This window comes from Acartia tonsa, chromosome 8 (genome assembly GCF_053477335.1).
Source record: "Acartia tonsa isolate MP-2025a chromosome 8, ASM5347733v1, whole genome shotgun sequence".
Taxonomy (NCBI): domain Eukaryota; kingdom Metazoa; phylum Arthropoda; class Copepoda; order Calanoida; family Acartiidae; genus Acartia; species Acartia tonsa.
Window position 1 is genome coordinate 20,729,284 of NC_137267.1, and position 10,967 is coordinate 20,740,250.

Here is a 10,967-nt window from a genome sequence, read left to right on the forward strand (position 1 = left end):
AATTAAAAAGGTAAACATGGCTTTTTCCTTTTTTATTGAGTTTAGGCAAAGCAAATAAAGAATAAGTCCATGGTTTATGGTTTGAAAATACAAAAGTCTGTCTTTATAAACAGTATATGTACATACAAATACCTCCTTAGATAATTTAAGATAATAGCGCAATATAAAATTGTTTGTATATATACTCTTATTTTTTTTCTAAACACATATATGGAGTAGTTACGTTTTTGTTTGTCCATCAAGATCTCGCTAACCTCTGAACTGATTGAGTTCTTAATTTTAGTGAAGCTTCATATAGCTCTTTGGATAGTGGTATTTTTTTACTTTTGGGGGTGCCTACGGCAGAGAGCGTCCCATACATTAGAGCGAAACCTTTTGTAAAAAAATACAATTACCCTCGAAATTTACAAGCTATCCAAATACTTGCAGAGTGTCATAGATGCTTCGCTTATAATAATCTACCTTGTTGTCTTAGGAATCATTATTCCAAAATATGAATAATAAGATGATACAAAAAATTGCTGTCAAAAAAAGCATATTTTAAAGGTCGTCCTGACGTTTTGGTATAGATTATAGAGAAGGGACGCTTTCTATTTTGTACCTAACTATTACAGCCTACAGGAATCATCATACAATGTTTGAAATAAAAAGGACAATTCTAACAGGCCTAAATTATCGATAAGAGCTATCCTTTTGGACATACAGACGGACGGACCCTATTAAAAACAGCTGAACTTAAAAATCTAAAAATAGTTGAGGGGAGGGGTACTTATTGATATGCAGTGATAAAATGCAAATTTTTATTACTTTTTAACAATAAAACATTTCGTCTTGATTTAAATAATTGTGAAAATTATGAGAAATTTAGTTTCATAAAAAATTAGAGAAATCATATCATCAAACAAGAAAATTTACTTCCATAAGAAGCTAACTTCTTTAGAAAATTCCTATACACATACAAGTAAAATAAATGTGTGTCTGACTGTAGCTTAAGATCTCACCAATCACATGACCTATATGGTTCTTCTTTACAGTGAAGCTTTTTAATGTTCCATGGAAGATGCATACTCATTTTGGGGGATGATACCTCGAGCCTTTTAAGAGAAATAGTCCCTTTCCCCCTCCACAAAATAAAATATTACTTTTTCTCTTTCTTTTAAAAACTAAAATGGAAAGCGAAGGTTCGACCATCCCTAGTTAATACATTAAAGTATGTATTGATAACAAAAATTAACAGAATGAAATCAAATGATTTATTTCTACTTTTCATGGAAGCTCTTACGATCCTTTAAAAGCTTTAAACTATTCTATTAGACTTCATTTGTTTAATTGGGAAAATTAAACTTTTTTTGTAAGCATTTGTGCTTGTTAAAAACGCCCAATTTTATAATATTATAGAATAGAATATATATGGCGATAGAATTTTGTCAAGTATAGATATAGAGTTTTAGTTTACTTTGCGTTTTCCCGTAAAGTTACTTGCTTTGCACAGAACCCCCCCCCCCCCTCCCCCGTCACATTTTTGAAATGAGTTGCAAATAAGGTTAGGTTATATTAGGCACTGGGCAGCCCCGCAGGATTAGGGCATCACAGGTATAAAGCTATAAGATAAGGCCCGCCTGCAAGAAATATGCAAAGAGAAAACACTTACCCCTTTATTTTAAAAATAAGGGGTGGAGGTTTTTAAAACATTTATTACAAGTACATGGACTAGTATACAGAAAACTTAAGTATGATATAAAACTCAGAGTTTAATTAAGGGTCGAGCCTTGGCCTACAAACAAGCATATTACATTACTATTTGAACAACTAGCGACTTTGCCCCAGCCTCTAGGGGCTTTGCCTCATGAGGTAATTAAAAAAAAAATAAATAAAAAATTGTAGGTGCACCCAGTATTTTCGAACTTTTTAAGAGAAAAAAAAATGAGAATATTTTTGTTTTTTGGGGGGTGTTTGCGGTCTCTCCCCCCCCCCACCCCCCTCCCCCTCCAAGAAAATAGCCGAAAACTACCACAGGACAAGTATGTATATTCCCTGAAGAGTAGAATCTGATCGGTTCAGTGGTTACCGAGATCTGACAGACTGACGGACAGATATCATTAAACTTTGTATTATAGATTTAAAAAATAAGGTAGCACTACATTTGAAGACATAATTCTAGAGTATTAGAGATGTCACATTTAACATAATTCTTAATCGTCTTTTGAATCAGCATTAAAAAAAACTACTTTTACTTTGTCAAAATTGATGTCAAAATTCTTACAAGACAAAATTTTCACCTATAGTTTATGCCGAAGAAAAGCTTTTCACTTTAAAAGAAAATTTTTAAAATAGGTTTTAACCATTCAAATTTAGATTGAATCTTTATTTAAATCTCTATCTGTTCGGTTTTAATATTTTGTTATTTAAATACATGTCCCTGCCCAATTTACACTTGATAACTAGGTGATGGTGGGGGGAGTATGATATGGGAGAACTTGGCTGATAAAATGGTAAAAATGAGGAGGGCTGGCCAAAAAAAGGGAATGATTACAGAATTTTACTTTTTAGTAGTTTATTAACTTTTAGTCCGTTTCAAGCTTTCAATACTCTAGTGTCCGCTCATTTTTAGAGTGTGTGTGTGTTTGTAATGTATTTGTACTTTTTACAAATAAGGTTGGAGGGGGGGGGGGGGGTTAAGTATATGTTGATTTAAAGTCTGAGCGCGAACTAGAAAAAAGTGATTCTCGCTTTGTTGATATATTATTCTCTTGGTAGGAAATCATATTAAGTTTTTACATGTATGGAAATTTTATAAGCGAACCTCATATATGATTTAATTTTTATCCAGAGCTGGATCTTTAAATCATTTTAGTGGTGAGCCAGATCGGGGTAAGCCGAATTTCAGCCAATCACAGCGCCATTAGTGGAAAGTTGGCTCACCCCGATCTGGCTCACCACTAAAATGATTTAAAGATCCAGATCAGGATATTCTTGTCTGTTAAAATAATAATAATTGAGACATGAGTATCTTTCTGAAGATAAACATGTAAAAATAAATGGTAATAAAATCATTTTGATAATACATACTATTTTCAATACATATAATTTTTGACAATAAGTTTATTTTTTGAATTTTATTTAATTTCTTATCTATTGCTCTTCGCAGAGTTAGGTTATCGCACTTACAGGCCCTGCAGGGATTTGGTATATGGGATAAATAACCCTTCCCCCCCTTAGTTTTAATTTATTAAAAAATAATAGGGGGGGGGGGGTGTGGGGAGGTCAATGCTCAACCGCAAACTGACCAACAACTCCACGCGTTAAGATTACTAATAAAAAATGTAGGATTTAGAACAACCCAAAATATCCGCATAAAGGGTGAAGATTCTCTATAAATGGTCAGATTTGTAGTTTTTAGATTATTGACCCCACGTAATGGACATACAAACTGAAAAAAACTTTTTTTCTTTTAACAAATTTTTTTTGAACTAACATGTAATTTTTCTCACATTTATGTCAAAATAAAGATCAACTCCGTTATAAACCATATAACGCTATATTAATCAGGAATATAATGATGTAACAATAGTCAATAAATGTTTCCATTTCAGTAAGTAAGTCATAAAAAAGACAATGGGATAAAAATCAGTTTTATGTATTTTTTCGGTGAGATGGAAGGTCGTCCCATTCCTCTCTGATTTTAAAGCCTTATGTTGATGTGATAACAGCATTTTATCATTTCAAATAACTAACCCTTTCCCTGTTGACCTATGGGGGGTGGGGCGATGATAATATACCAGGGATGGTGGTACCATATACAAACAATGCAGTGTTTCCACATTCCAGCAAATAAATTATTTTAGTTTAAGAGCTAATAGGTATTCTTTGTAGATATATTAGCTTATTAAAGTAACATAATGTCTCTCTGTATGTCTGTTATTACCAACCGACATAGTTCTGAAACTTCTCATAGGTCTAAGGAAGGTTTATAACTTTTTTTGGGTAACAACCCCCTCTATAATATACTTCCCTAGAAACAAAGACCCTGCTACCAATTTGTTTTACTTTTTACTTTTTCTTTCTAAAATTAGAATTAAAAGTGAAGGTTTCCCCCCTACCCCCAATCCTTCAAGATCCCCTAAAATCCTCTAATAGCGTAGCCGCTAGTTAATTAACATAGGCGTTCTACACTCATCCTGTCTGTTTATTACAAAGATTACCAATTCATAATTATTATGTTTTACCAATAAATGTATAACTATAAGTGTAATTAATTGATTCAGATAACTACATGAATCCTGTGTTATAGACCTTTTTCGTCTGCTAACAAATTGCTTTGTGCTCTTTTTTAGGGACTTGGCTGTGTTAATATTTCTTACGCTGTTGGGGTTCTTTTGCGTAATGGTTGTAACACTTAATACAAACCCTTATTTTATGCTAATTTTTCGAGAATTTTCTGGTAAAAAATATAATAAATAAATTGTCTATGAAATTTAAACAAATAATTGAGCATTTTTACCTTTTAAATTATAAACTATGGAAAAATAGATGATACAAAAATATTTTTTTTAGTCTAGCTGCACAACTTATGAATATATTAAAGAGATTTATTAAAATATTTAAATGTTTCGTCATAAAGTTATGCAAGAATGCAGTATCCAAAGAAATCCATCAAAATGAAATAAAGTGTCTATTACAAAATATAATAGACTGTTGTTATTCTTTTGATTTTAGGAATATATCAATCTAAAATATAAATCTAATAAAAATTAAAATAACGATCCCCACATTCCAACCGCTGCCCTCTTTCTGGATGAAATAACTGACCAATCATGAGAGGGGAAATAGCAACCTAAATTGACCACAATTAATTCCCTTTATTAATTAAATAGCTTTGTGGTAGTTGTTTATTTGAAAATTTCATACTGGCGTATAACAGTTATTTATTACATCGTATTATAGACAGCTTTCCGTGGATATTAAAGTGAAAAATTATAAGATTAAAACCAGTTTTGTTGCCCTTGGGTGGCAGAAGGGCCATGCCAACCAAATTGGTATTAGTTTTATGTTTTTTATTTCAATTATCGGGGAAAATTAGATGCTATATTTTTTTGGTATGGCTGAGAACCGGATATTTATCGGTTTCAAAGACAAACTGGAAAGTTAGTTAATGTTCAGCCACGCTATGAATAACACCCACACACATAGACAGACTATAAAAAGCCATCTTTTTCCATCATAAAACACTTTTAAACCCCTGTTTGCAAAATTATGAAAATTTTGAGAAAACTATTTGAATGCTAATTTTTTGCAGGTTTATGAGACCAAATTATAGGGTTTAATTTAGGGTAAAGGGAAAAGAAAATCAGCACACGTTTAGAATAGTTAGTTTTTGCATCGTAAGACAGCTTTCTTTGAATATTAAAATAAAATATTAAGATTTAAACCAGTTTTGTTAGCCCCAAAGAGCCGAAAGCCGGGGTTAACAAAACTGGTATTAATTTTATGTTTTTATTTATTGTACGTGAAAAATTGTCTATACTGTATTTATAGGCTGTCTGTTTGTTATTGTGTCACGTGATTGACATATCAGCAACAAATACCATTTCTTAGTCTTTATTCATTAATAAATTATACAGTCAGGGCATATTTGAAGATACTTAAAACTCCTATGCAGGGACGTCCAAGCTTTTTTATTTGAGGCGAGTAAAATTTTTTTTAAGGGGGGGGTTATTTTTTTTTGTTGGGGGGGGGGGGGGTAATCACATCTTAACCCCCACCTTTGGACGTCCTTGCTCCTATCTAACCTATTTTTAACACATTTTTATTTAACTTTATTCATGGATTTATTTAGCTTTATATATGAGCTTTAACTTTTATTATCCAACAAGGATACAAGGATACAAGGAGACAATGAACGATAAATTGATTATTATTCATCTCCAAATGTTGATAAACAAAAAAGTTTTAACACTGCTAGTTTGAACCAACCAATCAAGATTGAATTATAGCTTTCAAAGTTTTTAACCAACCAATGCCAAAGTATGTTTGAGAATTTAAAGTCTAATCTCTGACTGTAAATTACAACGATAGATATGTATTTAGCCTTTAAAGGTATAGTTTTTATAGATATCAACGTGTCCGTGGTCAATGTCTTTTAAACCAAAATCATTTTTATCTTTAATGGCTCGTAACTGGTTTTTATACAGTGGTTATAAAGCAGATTTTGAACCGTAAGGGAAAAGTTATTCATCGCATCGTTTTATAGACAGCTTTCCGCTGATGTTAAAAGTTAAATTATAAATTTTAACTAGTTTTAAAACTGGTATTAATTTGTATGATTTTTATTTTAATATTCGTGGAAAACTGTATATAATACGATGCTAAATATGGCTAAGAACCGTTTCTTATTCAGCGGTTATAAAGCAGATTTTGAATCGTATCGGAAAAATGTTTAAACTTAAGCTAAAATATTTAAATATATATATTTAATAAGATAAAGATTATGCTCGGTGTATGTAAACTGACACCAACCTTTTTATTCATGGGTCTTTAATTGATAGAGAAGCTACTCTAATACGTCCATTTGTCTATCAGTCTGTAACTGTATGGGGGAAATGTTATATTCTTGGCTGCTATTTTGGATAGCGTCTAATTTTTTCCGAAGATACATATGAGCATCAAGTTTTTTTATTTCATTGGTCCGTCGGTCTGTCAGTCATGCTAAAAAATATAAACATTAATAAATGTGGGAGGATTCGTTATTTATAAAAAAATCTTTTACTATAACCAATGAACATCTGCTCGTTAAATCACTATGCCAGTATTTCTACTTATGGATGTTGTCATTCTCGTTTAAGTAGGGAAGCTTCTTTATTTACCTGATTTCCAGTATATACTTTTCTGAAAACAATATTAACGGTTTGATCTGAAAAAAATTAAACAATGCCAAAATCTTTAAAAATAAATCGTAGAATTAAATTATCTAATCCAAAGATACTGAATTGTTAATGGGTTCATAAAAGGTATCATTTTACACCTTTAAATATTCAAAAGAAAATAAGAATGACAACATCCATAACTAACAAAGCCTATACATTTAAGCAAAGCTCTCAAATTGTAACGAACATTAACACTTTGTAGAGTGTCAGAACTGATTCCTGAATAAGCAGAATATAGACATATAAGTTTAAACAAAGTAAAATTGTTGCAAACAGCTTAAATACATAATACTGTTTAAGGACATACTTACATTTTAGGACTTGATTATAGAGAAGCTTCGCTTATAACTTTGTATTATGTTGTCCTAGAAATCAGATTAGTAGGATAATTATATCACATGAAAGATTGTTGCCAACAAAGTAAAAAAACAGCATGTTTTAAATGAACGTACGGACAGACGGGCCTACACTTCTTATAGAAAAGCTTAGCTTATCTATCAGTTCTGTTTAGACTGAGTTAGATTAGGTAAAGTAGGGTTTTATCTCCCTGCAGGGTTAAGATAGTCACCTTATACTTACTACTTAGTAATTAGTTTCATAATGATACAGTATTGTCCATTATTTAATGTTCCTAACAAAAAATAATGGAAAATACCATCCTTGTTTTAATGGTTTAGTTGTCCTTGTAAAAATATTATCTCACTGTTTTTACCTTAAAAAATGTTTCCCTTATCGTTCATTGTCATTTTCTACCTGAGGCATTCTGAGGCGGATACTTCAAAATAAAATATATTCGGAGAATAGTCATTTATCGCATAGTTTTATAAATTGCTTTCCACTGATAGTAATATGAAATGTTGTAAGATAAATCCCAGTTTATTTGACCCAGGCACGGTAATTATTTTTTCTTATATCATTATTCGTGGAAAATTGTCTGATATGCAATACAATACATGATTTTTTAACACAGCTCGGAACCCGTTATAAGGCAGCGAACATTAATCTGTTTCGTAGCGATGGTGAAAACGTAATTTTCTCTGCTCTTATTAAAGATAAACTGCTCATTATAGTTGTAAAGAATTATTTGACTTATGAGCATGGGTTCGATTTTTGGCCTAAATCGTTCCATAACTAAAGACATTAAAAGTTTTACCGACTGCTTTTATGTCAGATGCAAAAACTTCCAGTCAAAGGCTATGCAATCAAAATGTTTCATTCCTGCAATAAATGGTTGGCCTTAAGTTGTTATCAACCCTCCCCCAGAGGTTTTAATCCTTGCTAATGTCAGGGATCTAATGGGATAAGACAATGGTATATAAATTGATATACATTCCAATTGATAAAAAAAAAAAAATTACCCCTTCTATAGAATACAATTAGTGGTTAAAACGTTTGGACCTAATAAACCAACCAGTAAAAGTCACCAAAGTTGTCAAGCCACTGATCAAGAAAATGTTCTTATAAAACTTTGGGGACAAGTGTAATAACCAGCCCAACATCCCCTCCCTCCCTTGCTGATGTACTTTCTCACGTCATTGTGATATGATAAAATTAAATTGACCACTAAGATTCAAGAAAAGATTTACCCAACATGATTTTCTAAAAAATTGCAATATTTTATAGCAAAATTACCATACAATGCATTTTGTATAGGTCTGTCTGTTTTACGGCGGGGCTTGATGTCGGGTTCGATCACGATGATACCCGTTAACTAGAGACGTTAAAAAGTGGTACTTATTGCTTTTATGTCAGGTGCGTGTCATCAATGTATATTGTATAAGTATGATTAAATTGACAGTTTGCCCAAAAGGGGTAATTGTAGGTAAGTCTGTCTGTCTGCCATGCCCAAATGTTTCTTATAAATACTATGCTAAAGAAACGTCTTTAAATTATATTAAGTTGCCTTTTATAAAATGTTGAAAAGATTTATATTAATATAAGCGAAGCTTCTAAATAAATAAAAAAACTAGTTTAAATAAAGAATAACACATAACCTAATGCAATTACTTGAGATGAAAAGAAGCTTTTGAACATTTAATACATTATGGATCAAAGAATGTTAGGCAAGTCAATAATGTACCAAAAGAAATGTAATTAAGTTACAGAGTAGCTTCACTTTCAAAAAATGAATAAAATGATGAGAAGGCTTAAATTTAATTTAGCAACCCGAAACTTTTTTCAATGCTCTTTCTGTCACAATATAGACAAAAAGCGTTTAGATTAATTTACAGGTGGATAATTTTGTTTGTCTTCATTGGGGATGCATGTTGTCATTAATTTGTAATTTATCTTAAGCATTAAGATCCCTTGGGTTCCTTTAAATTTGTTTTTTTTATTCTGAAATATATGCATAATATTAATGTAAAAATTCACTCTAATTGTTTTTCAACATGATTTGTTATAAAATGTGTTTGATGAAACTAAAGATATGAATTTGGATATAGAATGCGTGGATATTGTGAGATATTCTCGCATACCCTGATAAATGTTTCTCCCAGCTGGCTAATATAATGGTAACCCATCTCCTCCCCTCCCCATCGAGGTGCACATTGACCAATATCTGAGGACTATATTAGCAACCTAAATTAACGACAAAATTCCCCTGTCACATTATCCATGGTTTATATATCCATTTAGAAATAACTAGAAGGTGGGACAAATAGTTTGTGAAACAAATATTTAGTATATGTTACCATGCGTAACTATTTTGAAATTAATAATCTGATTATTCATTTCAAAGTCACTGGATGTCTTTATGACTGAACATATAGATTTTCATGGAAGTTAAGTATTGGTGCCGGATAGGATTTAGGATATTTGGTAAGTCATACCCTTTCACCCAATTTTTAAAAAGAAAATTAAGGGGGGGGAAAGGTTGGACCTTTAAGACAAAAAATGAGAAAAAAAATAGTTAGGAATTTTATTTGAAGCAAAAGATCTGTCAACCCTATAAACTGATTCGTTTGTGATTTTATTGATGCGATTGTGGCTATTCAATGGATTTATCATTTCTTGGATCTTACACAAAATTACTATGTACTCTAATAAAGCGAACGCTGTAGAAGGCTAAAACCAAGTTCTCCCCCCTATCCTCCCCTTCACCCCATTTCTTCTCATCGTGAATAAACGAATAACTGACAGGGAAAAAACGCAATCTAAATTGACGACAATTTTTAAACAGTTCTATTATCCACGTACTTCTACATCCATTGGCTATTCACTAGTTTTCTAGAGTTGTTACACCCTTACTTTTCTTAACTATTACAAATCATATACCTTGACCCAAAAATACTAAAATAATTAGTGTGCAAGTAAAAATTGTATATTTTTGTTAAATTTAGTTGAAACATGATATAAATACTAATTATACATGGATATCATTTGTAGTACATATTACAAACTATATTTTCAAATATTTTGTATCTATGCATCATTTAAGAGCGAAGCCTCCTTTCTTAAGATTCATAAAATTTTATATATTTTTATCCAACATGATGATTCTTGTAACAATGCGGCACAATTCAGAAAGCTTTTGTTTAAACTGGTAATTCCTGAGGCGATTTTTCTTCAGATCATTAAGTGATATTTTCCAGTTTGGCTTCGAAAACGAACAATATCCGCTAAATTAGAATTGTTTCTAAGCCATGCTGAAAAATCTTGTATTGTATCGTATTCTATCTAATTTTCTATTAATATAGAAAATGTTAAATAAATCATAATATTAAACCAGTTTTGTTAGCCTGTGCCTTCGGCATTTCAGAGTCTAACAAAACTTGTTTAAATCTTAGAATTGTACTTTTTTATATCCGCGAAAAGTTGTTTCTATTACAAGCGATAAATATCTATTTTTTCTGTATTTCTATTAATGCTATGCTGTTATAGGGATGATGTAATCATTGTATTATTTTTTTCGGATCTACTGCAGTTCACTGTAAAATATTGCTGGTAACGAATATTGCTGAAAATCTATGAATTTTAAAGGCTGCTAGTTGCCAAACGGCTGAACGTACAGATCATATCCGCACACCATTTTAAGCGGTATAA